The 13,405-nt window shown below is 41.6% G+C and overlaps 1 pseudogene; it reads left to right on the top strand.

The window, feature by feature from the left end:
* Positions 1-508: 508 nt before the first annotated feature.
* On the top strand, positions 509-12,290 carry LOC115850443 (UDP-N-acetylglucosamine--peptide N-acetylglucosaminyltransferase 110 kDa subunit pseudogene; annotated as a pseudogene).
* Positions 12,291-13,405: the final 1,115 nt, after the last annotated feature.

The raw sequence follows: 13,405 nt of genomic DNA on the forward strand, positions 1-13,405 counted from the left end.
ATATCAAACTCAGTCTGTAAGATTTTAGCATTATATACAACATCGGTTACTTATTAGTGGTTTGGGAAGGCCAATTTAAAATTTTCTGATCTTACTGTATTGAAATTCACGGCCCTAATGTTTTCCACATTGACTGTATGAATGATGAAGTAAAGTCAATCATGTATTTCCTTTCCAACTGGACAGAAAACAGAATTTTAAAAAGTGTTTGGACTACTGACTTTTGATTTCTTCTAAGGCAAGTGTATAGGTAATTTTTATTCCCTGATTAGGAGAAAAATGATGGAAGAGGGCAGGGTTAAGAATGAAGATTTCAAGAGCGTGAGAGTTAGACGACCAACCAGAGTTCCTAAGGTTCGGTGCCTGTAACTGTCGCCTCCGCTTAAGCCTGCCAAAGCAGTGGTATGGCTGCTGCCCTCATATTTGCTACCTCTAGAAACATTCTTGCCAGTAGTGGCGGCAGCGGGACTCAATTAACCTCTTTTCTCACTCTCTGCAGAAGCTCCAGATGGCGTCTTCTGTGGGCAACGTGGCCGACAGCACAGAACCAACGAAACGTATGCTTTCCTTCCAAGGGTTAGCTGAGTTGGCACATCGAGAATATCAGACAGGAGATTTTGAGGCAGCTGAGAGACACTGCATGCAGCTGTGGAGACAAGAGCCAGACAATACTGGAGTACTTTTATTACTTTCATCTCTACACTTCCAGTGTCGAAGGCTGGACGGATCTGCCCACTTTAGTACTCTGGCAATTAAACAGAACCCTCTTCTGGCAGAAGCCTATTCGAATTTGGGGAATGTGTACAAGGAAAGAGGGCAGTTGCAGGAAGCAATTGAGCATTACCGGCATGCATTGCATCTCAAACCAGATTTCATCGATGGTTATATTAACCTGGCAGCCGCTTTGGTAGCAGCAGGCGACATGGAAGGGGCAGTACAAGCTTACGTCTCTGCTCTTCAGTGCAATCCTGATTTGTACTGTGTTCGCAGTGACCTGGGGAACCTGCTGAAAGCCCTGGGTCGCTTGGAAGGAGCCAAGGCATGTTATTTGAAAGCAATGGAGACGCAACCGAACTTTGCAGTAGCTTGGAGTAATCGTGGCTGTGTTTTCAATGCACAAGGGGAGATTTGGCTTGCAATTCATCACTTTGAAAAGGCTGTCACCCTTGACCCCAGTTTTCTGGATGCTTATATCAATTTAGGAAACGTCTTGCAAGAGGCACGGATTTTTGACAGAGCTGTGGCAGCTTACCTTTGTGCCCTAAGCTTGAACCCAAATCGTGCAGTGGTACATGCCAACCTGGCTTGTGTATACTATGAGCAAGGCCTGATCAATCTGGCAATAGACACCTACAGGCGAGCTATTGAATTGCAACCACATTTCCCTGATGCTTACTGCAACCTAGCCAACGCTCTGGAAGAGAAGGGCAGTGTTGCCGAAGCAGAAGATTGTTATAATACAGCTCTGCGGCTGTGTCCCACCCATGCAGACTCTCTGAATAACCTAGCCAATATCAAAGGAGACCAGGGAAACATTGAAGAGGCAGTTCGCTTGTATTGTAAAGCATTAGAAGTCTTCCCAGAGTTTGCTGTTGCCCATTCAAATTTAGCAAGTGTATTGCAGCAGCAGGGAAAACTGCAGGAAGCTGTGATGCATTATAAGGAGGCTGTTCGAATCAGTCCTACCTTTGCTGATGCCTACTGTAACATGGGAAACACTCTAAAGGAGATGCAGGATGTTCAGGGAGCCTTGCAGTGTTATACTCGTGCCATTCAGATTAACCCTGCCCTTGCGGATGCCCACAGCAATCTGGCTTCCATTCACAAGTATTCAGGGAATATTCCAGAAGCAATTGCTTCTTATCGCACTGCTCTGAAGCTTGAACCTGATTTTCCTGACGCTTATTGTGATTTGGCTCATTGCCTGCAGATTGTCTGTGATTGGACAGACTATGATGAGCGAATGAAGAAGTTGGTCAGCATTGTGGCTGACCAGCTGGAGAAGAATAGGTTGCCTTCTGTGCAGCCTCATCATAGTATGCTCTATCCTCTTTCTCATGGCTTCAGGAAGGCTATTGCTGAGAGCCACGGGAACCTCTGCTTGGATGAGATCAGTGTCCTTCACAAACCACCGTACGAACATCCAAAAGACTTGAAGCTCAGTGATGGTCGACTGCGTGTAGGATACGTGAGTTCTGACTTTGGGAATCATCCTACTTCTCATCTTATGCAGTCTATTCCAGTCATGCACAATCCTGATAAATTTGAGGTATTCTGTTATGCCCTGAGCCCAGATGATGGCACAAACTTCCGAGCGAAGGTGATGGCAGAAGCCCATCATTTCATTGATCTTTCTCAGATTCCATGCAATGGGAAAGCAGCTGATCGCATCCATCAAGATGGTATACGCATCCTTGTAAATATGAATGGTTATACCAGGGGTGCTCGAAATGAACTCTTTGCTCTCAGGCCAGCTCCTATTCAGGCAATGTGGCTGGGCTACCCTGGGACCAGTGGCGTGCTTTTCATGGATTATATCATCACTGATCAGGAAACTTCACCTGCTGAAGTTGCTGAGCAGTATTCTGAGAAACTGGCTTATATGCCCCATACTTTCTTTATTGGTGATCATGCTAATATGTTCCCTCACCTGAAGAAGAAAGCAGTCATCGATTTTCAGTCCAATGGGCACATTTATGACAATCGGATTGTGCTGAATGGCATCGACCTCAAAGCATTTCTTGATAGTCTCCCAGATGTGCAGATTGTCAAGATGAAATGTCCTGATGGAGGAGACAACGCAGACAGCAGTAATACAGCTCTTAATATGCCTGTCATTCCTATGAATACTATTGCAGAGGCAGTTATTGAAATGATTAACAGAGGACAAATTCAGATAACAATTAATGGATTCAGTCTTAGCAATGGACTGGCAACTACCCAGATCAACATTAAGGCTGCCACTGGAGAGGAGGTTCCCCGTACCATTATTGTAACCACACGTTCTCAGTACGGGTTACCGGAAGATGCCATTGTGTACTGTAAGTTTAATCAGTTATATAAACTTGACCCATCTACTTTGCAGATGTGGGCAAATATTCTGAAGCGTGTTCCCAATAGTGTACTGTGGCTGTTGCGTTTTCCAGCAGTAGGAGAACCTAATATTCAACAGTATGCACAAAAGATGGGCCTTCCCCAGAAGCGTATCATTTTTTCACCTGTTGCTCCTAAAGAGGAACATGTTCGGAGAGGCCAGCTGGCTGATGTCTGCTTGGACACTCCACTCTGTAATGGACACACCACAGGGATGGATGTCCTTTGGTCAGGGACACCCGTGGTGACTATGCCAGGAGAGACTCTTGCTTCCCGAGTTGCAGCTTCCCAGCTCACTTGTTTAGGCTGTCTTGAGCTTATTGCTCAAAATAGACAAGAATATGAAGACATAGCTGTGAAACTGGGAACTGATCTAGAATACCTGAAGAAACTTCGTGGCAAAGTCTGGAAGCAGAGAACATCTAGCCCTCTGTTCAACACCAAACAATACACAATGGACCTAGAGCGGCTCTATCTACAGATGTGGGAGCATTACGCAGCTGGCAACAAACCTGATCACATGATTAAGCCTGTTGAAGTCACTGAGTCGGCCTAAATAATGACTGTGTGCACAGGAGAATTACCCTGTACCTGAGCCTCAACCTTCTGGGGGAAAGGGAACTACTTTTTCCTTATCTGTACAATACCATGCTGCAGATGGGTGACAGACAATGATAAGAAATAGCACAGCCAGACTTGCTTCCTGCATGATCATGATCACAATAGGGAGAGACACAAGAGATGGGAAACTGCTGTTCCACAAGGAGTCTCCATAGAATTTTGCAGCAGCCAGGTGTCTGGAAGGTCTGGAAGGTAAGTCTGGAAGGTCTGATCTCCCTTGGTCTTCCATGGGATGGATGGTTAGTGTGGAAGGGAGATAGAGATTGCCCAGCCGTTTTGTGATTATCATGGATTGATTGAGTCTTCTGAATTAATATTTTTCTTTATATTTGGGGTATTGGAGCTTTTAAAAATGTTTGGTTTCAGGTATTTTTATTCATGTGAAGTGTATATGATTCTCTTGAGATAAGGTTTTAAGCTAAAATATTCCTTGTTTTAGTTTCTGAACTCTACAGATAAATGGGGATTTTGCCGGTGTAGTCTTTTTATAGGTTTTATAAACCACTTGAGCCTATATCAGTCATTTAAGTTTCTGACATAATGTTTGGAACTATCAGTGCTTTGTTGGTGTATAGATGATGCCTTAAATTCTTTTCCTGGTCCATTTCCTTCTTCCTTCCCCCCACTTTAAAAATTCTCCTGTAACTTGGCTAACAAAAAACCAAGTCTGATTCAAAACCTCCCAGAGTGTTTCTCTTAACCACATCATCTGGTGCCAAATGAAGATTCTTAGGAGTGATTATTAATTCTGAAGGGCACAGTTGTGGTACTGTCACTGATGATAATAATAATGGATTTTTGGCCTAGAGTGTTGACCTATTTCACCAGTGTTTTACTGTTGACTGCCCCTCTATGCTGCTTCCAAAAGTGATAGTGTGTGTTAAGATTTTTACTTTCATTTCTAATGTTTGTTTGTTTTTTTAGTGAGTCCTGTTCTTCCTTTTTCTTTCAGCAGAAATGAAATCCCAGGTAAGTATAAGTATTCAAATATTTGATCAGTAAGTCACAGTTATCTCCAGTACATTAAATAACTTTCATCAAAAAACATGTTATAGGTAAAAAGCTCTGAAGGACCAGCTATGTATATGATAATTATGTTTCAGACCTTCTAGGGTATTATATATAATAACTTGTCCTCTGGACGTGGTCTTGAAGTCTTTATGGATTCAGCCTCGGTAGTAGTGAACTGCACTGCTACTTGTTTGGAGTACAAATTAGACTCTAGCCCTCCTGGAGGTTGAGTTTTTGGTATTGAAAACCATAGGAATGAAATTATTGTATTTCAACAAAGGATCGAGGGCTTGAGGCTTAAACAAGGCAACATATGTGTGGGAAGCAGTCAGCCTTGAGGGCAGGTAAGGACATGCCAGGCATGCGGCCGCTGCTCGAAGGGACTGTCCCTACTTGTTCCCCTCCTTGTTCCATTCCATGGGAGATAAATCACCAGGGCCCAGAGATCAGAAAGAATGTAAAATGAAACAAGCAAAGCTGTCTCCCCCCTGCACATGCAGGTTATTTTTGATGCTTCTGGGTTTATGGGTTTCCTCCCAGGGAAGTTAACCTTGAGCCGAGACAGTCTGTAGATAATGTAAACCACCATCTGGCAGCCTTCCTTTTTCTAGTCTATATAATCTGCAACTGTAGCGGAATAAAATTTGCCTTGCAACCATCAGTTGTCTTGGTCCTTCTGACCCCATCCGTCGGTGCTACTTCAGTTCCTTACCCCTTCCCTTCTGACCCTGGGCGCTGAGATCCTCTTTCTCCGGCTGGTCCGCGGCAAGTGGCACTCGAACAGGGACCTGAAGCGTGAAGGCAATTAAAAGAAAAAGAAAGTGCAGGTAAGAGAACCCTTATGCAAAATATGTGTGGCCACCAGTAAAAGTGAAACTAATAGAGGCATAAGGCAATAGTCAGAAGTAAAAGAAGATGGGGCCAAAGGGCTCAAAGGAGTGTGAATTATTTGCTCAGGTTTTACTTTCGATGCTTAAAGCTCGGGGTAATAAAGTTTCTACCTCACAGTTGACTGAATTTTTACAGCATATCCATGGTGTATCTCCCTGGTTTCCTGATGGCGGCTCTGTTGACATAGAAATCTGGCAGAAAGTTGGAGAAGATTTAAAAAATTATTATGAGTCTCGAGGGCCTACTCATACTCCTGTTGTTACATATAGTTTGTGGACTCCGATAAAAATATGTTTAGATGCTTCTCATGATAGTGTTGATTTGAATTTAAAGTCAGAAAAACATAAGCCTCTGACAGAAGGAGAGACTGTATTATCAGCTACTGTGTCGCCGCTTCCTAAACCGAAAGAGCTAATTAATTTAAATAGTTTAGATGAAGAGGAACATTTTGACTTAACAGATGAGGCTTGTAAACATAAAAGAGAGAACTATCCTGAGGATGATTTTCTAATGGCTGTGATAGATAAGTCAGTGAGAAAGCTGCAGGTTAATAAGGACTGTCTTGCTCAAAAATCTACATCTGTAAAAATACTCAGTCCCTTGCAGCGCGCTGTACAAGGAGCAATAAAACAAGAAGATCCTATTTTCTGTTGTCCCGTCATAGAAAGACCTGGTCCTAATAATCCTCAACAAGCTACCAGGGAGCATCAGGCTCTCCCTTTGAAAGTTTTGAAAGATTGAAAATCTGCCTGTGCTCAATATGGGCCCACTGCTCCTTTTACTGCTGCTATGGTTGACAGGAGAAGCTCTTCCCCCCGCTGATTGGAAGTCTATTGCACGAGCTTGTTTAAATGGTGAAGATTATTTAATATGGAAGTTTGATTTTTATGAACGGGCTGCTGAACAAGCAGAAAAGAATGCTGCCCATAATATTCCAGTTGATTATCATATGCTGATTGGGGAAGGACAGTATCTTTCTTTACAAGATCAATTAACTTATCCCTTTGTTGCTTATCCTCAAATAAATCATTTGGCATTACAAGCCTGGAGGAAATGTCCTTCTACACACAAAACTGAGGCTCTTTCAACAATTAGACAGGGACCTGATGAACCATATGCTGATTTTGTAGATAGGTTGTCACAGGCGGTGGGGAGACTCATTGTGGATGGACTCAACTTGTACAATTGTAGTTCAGCAACTTGCTTTTGAAAATGCTAATAATGCGTGTCAGGCTGAGATTCGACCTTGGAGAAAACGGGGAACATTGGAGGATTATATTCGCGTTTGTGCAGACATTGGGCCTACTTATATACAGGGTGCTGCTGTGGCTGCAGCATTAACTAAAGTGGGGTTCAAAAACAATCAAAAGAAAACAAAGACTTGTTTTAAATGCGGAAAGGCAGGTCCTTTTGCTAGAGAATGTAGATCTTTTAATTCTAACCCTAGTCCTTCCTTCCCTACTCAGAAACCTCCAGGTGGTCAGAAAATCCCTGGTTTATGCCCTAAATGCAGTAGGGGAAAACATTGGGCACAAGATTGTTGCTCAGTGGCCCACAGGGATGGGCCACCACTGTCGGGAAACTCCTCCCGGGGCCTTCCCCGGCCCCAACAAATAATAAGGGCAATGTCTGTGTATCCTCCTCAAATTATCAATCAGACATTAACCAAAAACAAAAACATACAATATCCTCGCTCTCCAGAGAAACACCAGGAAACGCAGGACTGGAGCTCAGCACCTCCGCCCGATATGTATTAACTCCTGAAATGGGTCCTCAGGCCCTCTCTACGGGCATCTGTGGACCTTTACCCAAGGGTTTGATGGGACTATTATTGGGAAGAAGTAGTGTCACCATGAAAGGTTTAACTGTTATGCCAGGAGTCACAGATTCTGACTACGAAGGAGAAATAAAAGTCATGGCACAAACTATTAAAAATATAATAACTATTTCTCCTGGTGATAAAATTGCACAATTGCTACTTTTGCCCTTTGTACCTCATGGACAAATTTTACAACATCAAAAGAGAGAAACAAAGGCTTTTGGATCATCTAATGCTGCCTACTGGATTCAGAAGATAGGGAAAGAACGTCCAGAAATGAAATGAACCATTAATGGAAAGGTTTTCTCAGGTTTGTGAGACACTGGAGCTGATGTCTCTGTTATGAGGCAGGTACACAGGCCTAAACGTTGGCCCATTAGTCCTTCTATTACAGAACTTCACGGAATAGGACAAAGTTCTTCTCCTATGCAAAGTAGTCAGTTTTTATTATGGCAAGATAGTGAGGGCCATTCAGGATATTTCCAGCCTTATGTTTTGCCTGGGCTGCCTTTAAACCTCTGGGGCCGAGATATATTAAAAGAAATGGGAGTATTACTTTATAGTCCAAACTCTCAAGTCTCTAATATGATGTTGGATCAAGGATTTCTTCCCACAAAAGGGCTGGGAACAAATCAACAAGGAACTGTCTCTCCTATTGATGTGAAAATAAAAAATGATAGACAAGGTTTGGGTTTTTCTTAGGGACCTTGGATTCTCCACTCACTGCTGATCCAATTACTTGGCTGACTGATGACCCTGTATGGGTGGACCAATGGCCCCTCACAAAGGAGAAATGAGAAGCTGCAGAACAATTAGTACTGGAACAATTAGGGCATTTAGAAATTTCCAGTAGTCCTTGGAATACCCCTATTTTTATTATCAAGAAAAAATCTGGAAAATATAGGTTATTACAGGATCTAAGAGCTGTTAATAAAACTATGCTAATAGTGGGAGCTCTTCAACCAGGCCTACCCTCTCCAACAGCCATACCACACAATTATCATCTTTTAGTTATAGATTTAAAAGATTGTTTTTTCACTTTTCCTTTGTTTCCTGAAGATAGAAAACATTTTGCTTTTAGCTTGCCTGCCTTAAATTTTAAGGAAGCCATGAGGAGATTTCAATGGAAAGTATTGCCTCAGGGCATGGCAAATAGTCCTACATTATGCCAAAAATATGTGGCTCAGGCCTTGACTCCTGTGAGAAAACGGTTTCCATCGTTATATCTCATACATTATATGGATGATATACTTTTAGCCACTGATAATATTTCTTTATTAGAGACTGCTTTTCAATTTTTACAACAGTCCTTACAATCATTTGGCTTGGTCATTGCCTCAAAAAAAATTCAAAGACAATCTCCATTTTTATATTTGGGAAAATATATTGATAACACTACTATTAGGCCTCAAAAACTGCAAATTCGAGTTGATAATTTAAAAACATTAAATGCTTTTCAAAAATTACTTGGAGATATTAATTGGCTAAGGCCTTCCTTAAAACTTACTACTGCTCAATTACAGCCTTTGTTTGATATTCTTAAAGGAGACTCAGATCCTTCTTCTTCACGCTCTATGACTCCAGAAGGCTTTCAAGCTTTACAAATAGTCAATAGATCTATCAGTTCTACACAGTTAACTAGAATTCATACTCACCTTCCAATTTTCTTAATAATTTGTCCAACTGCTCATGTGCCTACTGCCGTCTTATGGCAAACTGTTGGAATTATTGAATAGATTCATATGAAAACTACACCCTCTAAAGTTATTAACCCTTATTATGAACTTATTAGTAATTTAATAATGCAAGGTAGAACTAGATGCTTACAACCTGTAAGTATAGAACCTTCTCAAATTATTATCCCTTATTCAGTTAGTCAACAAAATTGGCTTTTTCAACATAGTAATGAATGGGGTCTTGCTCTTGCAGGATTTTCAGGTACCTTGGAATGCCATTACCCTGCTGATAAATTGATCCAATTCAGCAAACTTAACTCATATCTTTCCTTCTATAATTAGGCAACAGCCTGTTCCTCATGTACCTTTGGTTTTTACGGATGGTTCTTCTTCAGGAGTGGCTACTGTAATCATTGATGATGAAACAAACCTTATTAAAGAAACTTCCTTGACTTCAGCTCAACGTGTTGAACTGTATGCTGTCATTATATCTTTTAAACATTTGCCTTCTATATCTTTTAATTTGTTTTCTGATAGTAAATATCTTATTAGCTTATGATTTCTTCTGGAGACTGCGACCATAGGACATACTAATGACCCTGAATTATCATCCTCTTTTCGTTTGCTTCAACAGCTTATTCGTTCCCATGATGGTCCTGTTGCAGGTCTGTATATCCGTGCTCATTCTAACTTGCCTGGTCCATTGACTAAACTTAATGCGACTGCAGATGTTTTAACTCGATCTAAACGTGATCTTTATCCTGTACATTTTCCTCCCAAGAATAGAGTTGAAGTTACTCCTCCTCCTCAATCTCTTTTCCCTAAAGCAGGACATGTCCCAATTTACCGTACTCCTCCTTTCCGTTCGTCATGCTGTCAAGAATGGCTAATGTACTGCATTCATTATCTTCATACTCTTGATACTCATGGTCCATGTCCTGGACACCCTCATATTATGGTAAGTTATGATCAAACTGCTTCACAAGCAGCACAGCCGTTGCACGCTTTACACCGTCAGTCGGCGGCTACATTACACACACAATTTTCCCTTACTGGTGAAGCCGCCCGACAATTTGTTAAGCAATGCCCACAATGCTTACCTCACCTTCCTGTTCCACATTATGTTGTTAATCCTCGTGGATTATTACCTAGACATTTATGGCAAATGGATGTTACTCATATCCCGTCTTTTGGGAAATTACAGTTTGTTCATGTCACTATCGATACTTATTCTGGTTTCCTCTGTGCTACAGCACAAACCGGGGAAGCTACTAAACATGTTATCACTCATTTATTACACTGTTTTGCTTTCATGAACCTTCCCAAAATTATTAAAACAGATAATGGGCCCGCTGCTTTTGCAACATTTTGTAATTCATTACAAAATTACCCATATTACAGGCATTCCATATAACCCTCAAGGACAAGGTATTATAGAACGTGCAAATAGATCTTTAAAGCTAACTATTGAAAAAATAAAAAGGGGGGAATTGTATAGAACAACGCCACATAACCTTATAAATCATGCTCTGTTTATTTTAAATGTTCTCACTGTTGACAAATTTGGCTGCTCTGCAGGGGGAAGGTTGGTGGCTGAGCCAAGATTGGCCTCTCAGTCTCCGGAGGTCCTCTGAAAAGATCCGTTAACCAGCACTTGGCGTGGTCCTGATCCTGTGTTGATTTGGGGACGTGGTCACGTGTGTATCTTTCCCAGATCAGCGCCTGGACCTTGCTGGCCTCCTGAGCGGTTAGTCAAGCAAATAGATGGCTCGCCACAGCTCACAACTAGTTCAGAAGATGAAGAAGCTCTGCACCTCTCCGGAAAATTTGACAGTGTTGATTCAGAAGGAGAAGAGGAAGAGAAGACCACTTGCCAGGACGACTCAAAGGAGTGATGTTCCAGCTTGGGGACAAATTAAACAACTGGTTTCACGAGCTCAAGAGTCAGTGAAACAACAGAATAATCCTGTTACACCTGTAACTTTATTTTTGGCTATGTTGGCAACCATTTCATGTGTTCCCTCTGTTAATGCAGCAAGTTACTGGGCCTATGTACCTGATCCTCCACTATTACAACCCATATCTTGGTCTGAAGCAGAGTTTCCTGTATTTTACAATGATAACTGTTTATGGGCCTCTTATTGGGAATATAAAACAAACCAATATGTCTGTAAATTATACTAAGTGGTTTGGTACCCATCCTGTCTGTCTTAGCCCATGGAATCTGGAAACTGGACGTGTAAAGGCTATTAGTTATGAGCATACAGATGTTTATGAGGGAACGGATCAATCAATTAGTTTGTCAGGCTCTCCAGGCATCCTTCGTTTTACAGGAACCAACATTACTCTTACATGCCCGGCTACCAGCTGACGAGAGTATCTTAAGGATACCATCAGTTGGTATAAAATGGGCAACCTCTTAATATTAGAGGTCAAATCGCATACGCCTCACCACTTATGGATTCCGCTATTACTATAGCCAAGGTTACAGGTGAAGATTCAGGAAATTATTTCTGTATGAAGCATTTACTTGGAGGACAAGGGATATTTATAGCTGGACATAAGGTTACTATTCTTAACAGAAAATCAAAAAATCAATTGCCTCCCCTTATGACCGTTAACTTTCCTGGATCCAGTTTTGAACGTTGCAATGCATCTTGGAATAATAACCAGATATGGTGTACTATAGATTATACCAAGGTGCCAATTCTTATCTCTTCTATTCCCATCATAGATAGGTTTATCACATTTCAAAAGAACTGGGATATATGGAAACTAGCTCTAACTTATTCCAATACACCTGTTATAACTTGTGTTACTCCTCCATATACACGTTTGTGTGGTTCTATTAACATTGGTAATTCTTCCAAAGGAGGATATAATATTAGCTGTGTTAATTGTACTTTTAGCAGTTGTATGTTCCCTTCTGCAGGAACGCAATCTGTGCTTATACTAAAGCAACCCATATATGTTATGGTGCCTGTACATCTGAGAGAACCTTGGTATGAAGATACTGGAGTACAGGCATGGGTGGAACTCTCTAAAGCCTTGCAGAGAAGGAGACGCTTTCTTGGGTGGCTAATAGTAAGTTTACTTGCGTCGGCTGCTCTGTCTGCTACTGCGGCTACTGCCGGTCTTGCTCTTTCACAGAGTATTCATCATGCTCACTTTGCTAATCAGTTATCTCAATCAGTTATCTCAATCAGTCTCTCATACCAGTCTTGCTTTATCTTTACAAAGTCACATAGATTTACAGATTAATAACAAGTTAGATGAATTTAAAAACGTAATTTTGGGGATTGGAGATCAGATGACAGCATTAAAATTGAGGATGCGTTTAGCTTGTCATGCAAAGTATACATGGATGTGTGGTACTCCTTAAAAGTACAATGACTGTATTTGGGAATGGGAAAAAGTAAAAATGCATCTGCTGAGTGTTTGGTCAGATAATAATATTAGTCTTGATCTTAAGAAATTAAATGCTGAAATTCAGGATATACAAAATGCACATCTTGATGATATTTCACCAGAAGATGTAATTCAGACTTTACTGGACCATTTAAAGTGGTTAAATCCTCAGTCTTGGATTACCGGAAGGTTGTCAGGATTTATTACCCTGGCCATAATTTGCCTATTATTGATACTAATCTTCTCATGTCTGTTTCGTATCCTCATGCAACAGTATACTACTCTGGGCACTAAACTTCATGGAATTATTTTGCAGCAAAAGTTAAAAAATAAAAAAGGGGGACCTGTGGGAAGCAGTCAGCCTTGAGAGCAGGCTACGGACATGCCAGGCATGCCGCCGCTGCTCGAAGGGACTGTCCCTACTTGTTCCCCTCCTTGTTCCTTTCCATGGGAGATAAATCACCAGGGCCCAGAGATCAGAAAGAATGTAAAATGAGACAAGCAAAGCTGTCTCCCCCCTGCACATGCAGGTTATTTTTGATGCTTCTGGGTTTATGGGTTTCCTCCCAGGGAAGTTAACCTTGAGCCGAGACAGTCTGTAGGTAATGTAAACCACCATCTGGCAGCCTTCCTTTTTCTAGTCTATATAATCTGCAACTGTAGCGCAATAAAATTTGCCTTGCAACCATCAGTTGTCTTGGTCCTTCTGACCCCATCCGTCGGTGCCACTTCAGTTCCTTACCCCTTCCCTTCTGACCCTGGGCGGTGAAATCCTCTTTCTCCATCTGGTCCCCGGCACACATGAATATATGTTTTTGTCTTGCTGTACTGCACCTGTGCTGTCTAGTAACAGATATTTTGTCTGCTAGTAGTGTTCTAGATTATG

Source organism: Globicephala melas, chromosome 3 (assembly GCF_963455315.2).
Source record: "Globicephala melas chromosome 3, mGloMel1.2, whole genome shotgun sequence".
Taxonomy (NCBI): Eukaryota; Metazoa; Chordata; class Mammalia; order Artiodactyla; family Delphinidae; genus Globicephala; species Globicephala melas.